Source organism: Stegastes partitus, unplaced genomic scaffold (assembly GCF_000690725.1).
Source record: "Stegastes partitus isolate 25-593 unplaced genomic scaffold, Stegastes_partitus-1.0.2 Scaffold296, whole genome shotgun sequence".
Classification (NCBI taxonomy): Eukaryota; Metazoa; Chordata; class Actinopteri; family Pomacentridae; genus Stegastes; species Stegastes partitus.
Window position 1 is genome coordinate 244,211 of NW_007578027.1, and position 3,612 is coordinate 247,822.

General features: G+C 43.9%; 4 non-coding genes across 4 annotated transcripts; all 4 read right to left on the minus strand.

Annotated features, from left to right (window-relative positions):
* Positions 1–31: 31 nt before the first annotated feature.
* trnak-uuu (transfer RNA lysine (anticodon UUU)) lies at positions 32–104 on the minus strand. Its single transcript has one exon. It is a non-coding gene; the product is annotated as a tRNA-Lys (tRNA).
* Positions 105–675: 571 nt separating this feature from the next.
* trnak-uuu (transfer RNA lysine (anticodon UUU)) lies at positions 676–748 on the minus strand. Its single transcript has one exon. It is a non-coding gene; the product is annotated as a tRNA-Lys (tRNA).
* A 468-nt stretch (positions 749–1,216) lies between these two features.
* Positions 1,217–1,289, minus strand: trnak-uuu (transfer RNA lysine (anticodon UUU)). The gene has a single exon. It is a non-coding gene; the product is annotated as a tRNA-Lys (tRNA).
* Positions 1,290–3,452: 2,163 nt separating this feature from the next.
* trnak-uuu (transfer RNA lysine (anticodon UUU)) lies at positions 3,453–3,525 on the minus strand. Its single transcript has one exon. It is a non-coding gene; the product is annotated as a tRNA-Lys (tRNA).
* Between the last annotated feature and the right edge of the window lie 87 nt (positions 3,526–3,612).

The window sequence follows — 3,612 nt, forward strand, 5'->3', positions numbered from 1 at the left end:
AGTGTTGATTGAAGCATCTTAAAACTAGTATCGCCTGAACAGGGACTTGAACCCTGGACCCTCAGATTAAAAGTCTGATGCTCTACCGACTGAGCTATCCAGGCTCTGAGAAGTCAAATATTCCTTCTCAAAATCCAAAATTACATTCTTACATTTGTGATTTCAATATAATGAACTGTGAGCATCAGACCTTTAATCTGAAGCTTTCAGGGATCAGAGGTCTTTTCAACAAAGCAGGTTCAACAAACTCTGACTCGTTTATCTAATAATTATCTGGAAAAGCCATATCGATCAACATCTCAACACAACTATGAACAGATGATGCAGCTGTGCCATATTTAATTGACTTTTTGAAAGCAACAACCTCAGAGTCATGAAACTTGTTTAAAGTGTTTTCAATCAACTCTCATCTCATTTCTCTGTTTTCAGCCTCCTTGTCTCTGTGATTCAATCATCCTGAAGGTCATATTGCCTCCTTGTTTTAGCTGTGACTTGTGTTATAATCGTCAAATAAAAGTTGAAGATTGAATCATGCAGCTCTGATATTCACCACATTTGTAGTCACTTAGTGGCTCAGGTACAGTGTAGTATAACATTACACACTGCCTACATCAGTTTTCTGTGTAGAAAGTTGACACAGTTTCTCTTGTCTTTCACTCACCTTAAAGATCACTTCACCTGAACAGGGACTTGAACCCTGGACCCTCAGATTAAAAGTCTGACGCTCTACCGACAGAGCTGTCCAGGCTCTGGAAATCTGAAAAGTCCTTCTCAAAATCCAAAATTACATTCTTACATTTGTGGTTTGACTATAGTGCAGCAGAAACACTCTGACCTCTGAGCATCAGACCTTTAATCTGAAGGTTCAGCTGATCAGAGTGACTTCAATCAGCTCTACTCTCATGTCATTTCTCTACTTTCAGCCTCCTGGTCTCCTCCGTCCTACTGCCTTTGACCCAGAAATCGATCCCAACACGTCACCTTGAAGAACATCTCAGTTCCTAAAGTGCAGCTGGAGGAGCTCTGAGTGAAGATGAACAGGTGAATCTTTTGTGAAGTCTTTCTGGCATCAGTGACGGAATATAATCATCAAGTAAATGTTGAATCATGCAGCTGATATTCACCACATTTGCGGCTCAGGTACAGTGTAGTATAACATGGATGCTGCACACAAGGCACAGCCTCTCTTGTCTTTCACTCACATTAAACATTTCATCACCTGAACAGGGACTTGAACCCTGGACCCTCAGATTAAAAGTCTGATGCTCTACCGACTGAGCTATCCAGGCTCTGAGAAGCTATATGTTATCTCTCAAAATGAAGAATTCAGCTCATCTCAAATTTCTCCACAGGGACAGAGATCATAAAACGCAGCAGCAGCAGCAGGCTAGAACCGAAACAATGAACCAATGAGGGGCCATATTCAGCTGACACTTCTGTAAAATCATGACTTTGAGGCGAGGACGTCTGATTTCTGTCAGTGGCTCGACTCCTCTCTGCTCATCTTTCCTCCTCGTCCCTCATATCTCAGATGGGAGGAACGGAGATGTGAGGAGAGGAAGAGGTGAGGAAAGGAGGTGAGGAGAGGAACTGAGGGTGTACAAAGTGAGGAATAAGAACAAGGGTTTGAGTTACTGCCTGTGAGGGTAAAGTGGAGCAAATGAACAAGTCCTCAGAGCTTCAGTAGAAAGCAGCTGGACTTCTTTTGTAGGTTCACCTTCACGTTTCACCTTCATCCAAGAGGCTCCTTCAGTTCTACCTGATTGATGGAGAGTCTCAGGTGTTTACAGTCCTCCATCTCTCCGGACTAAAGGTTCATGAACAACGAGGACTCACCTCTCTCGAGGTGTGAATGTTGTGAAACCAGGCGGTCCAACAGCTGTAACGGCTGTAGAGCTGCCAGTTTACACAACAAAGGAAATCAATCTGCCACCCATCAGGAGTGACTCCAGATGTTAACGACGGTGGAAGTGTCAGGGGAGAGACTGCATCTCTGTTGTAGGTGATGGATAAGAGGTGTCACAGACCTGCGCTGTGCTCAGAGATGGATGTTCCAGTTTAACATTAACAGCTTGAATGGCTGAACGCTGTTGTCCTCAGAGGAGAGTTTCGTCCTTCAGATGGATGCTGAGTCTTGTCCTGATCATCTTTAGCTCTTGTTTATTCTCCTCTATGTTCAGGTCTGTGCTCTCCTGCTGCTCTGGACTTCATACACAACGTTGTTCAGCTTGTGTTTTAGTGTTTTGTCCTCAGGATGAACCAGTTTTGTGTGTTTGTGGGTCTGAAGTGCACCAAGATGTTGTGTTTGGAGAAAACCCTTCTGAGTTTTTCAGATTTTCCAGCAACACATGGGATAATGATTTCCTCTCTGTTTGCTATGTTTTTTAGATCTTTTCGTTGAATTGCTGAAGGCCACGGTCTCTCTGTTCTTTCCTAACGTGGGCCCGTTCCCTCTGCATTCGCAGGAACATTCTCGGTTCTGTGAGGTTCTGCTGACGTCCGGCTCATGTAGCCGCTGGAGGACGTCTGCGGCCGTTTTCTGCGGCTCAGATGCAGCGTAGTGCAACATGCTGCTGCTCACAATGGAAATCAGGTTTACTTGGCTGTTATGAGATCTGCTGCTCCTCTGTTGTCTCCTGTTTATCTGTTTATTTGTTTACTGTGAGGCCACAGTTATGGCAGCCGTTGCTGTGGCGATCAGTGGCCTTCCGGTGGGACCCCGAGGCGACTCCATCCACCGACGACAACAGACACAAACATCACATAACATCACTGCTGAGATTAGTGAAAAGAGAAAGTCAGCATCTTTTTTATTTAAATCACATTTACAAACATCAAGAGGAGATTAAAGTAACAACAGATTAGCAGATAATCTAGTGCCTTAGGAAGTTCTGTAGAATGATGTAGTGTCTTAAAAATACAACATATGAAACAAATGACAAAGCAAATATGGTCCAAATGTGTTTAAAGATGCATTAATGCACTGTTGGTGTGAGGACGCAGAGAAGGAAGAGAGGAGGGAAGGAAGGAGGTCGATCTGGAAAGAAAAGACACCAAGAGTGGGAAGAGATGAAGGATGATGAGGACAGAAGGCTCTTCTCTGTTTCAAACCACTTCAGCTCCTTGAAAACATCTGGAGGAGCGATGAGTGAGGAGGAACAGGTGGATCCTTTACTGAACACGTTCCAGCAGCCACGACGTGTGAAAGAGACACAACATGAAGCTTTAAGAAGTCAATATTTACTGAAAGTTATCATGAACGCTGCTCATCTGACTGAGATCATGAAGTGCAGCTAAACGAGATGACGGAGACACTTCAGATCTAACTGGCATCACTTTAAACACGTGACAGTCCAATCTGTGGAGCTCAGTTTTCTGTGGTGACAAACTTCAGCCTCCTCAAATGTTTTTCTTGTCTTCAATCTGTGTTTCAGGCATCTTAAAACTAGTCTCGCCTGAACAGGGACTTGAACCCTGGACCCTCAGATTAAAAGTCTGATGCTCTACCAACTGAGCTATCCAGGCTCTAGAAAGCCACATATTCCTTCTCAAAATCCAAAATTACATTCATAACACACTGGCTCATGAGCATCAGACCTTTAATGTGAAGGT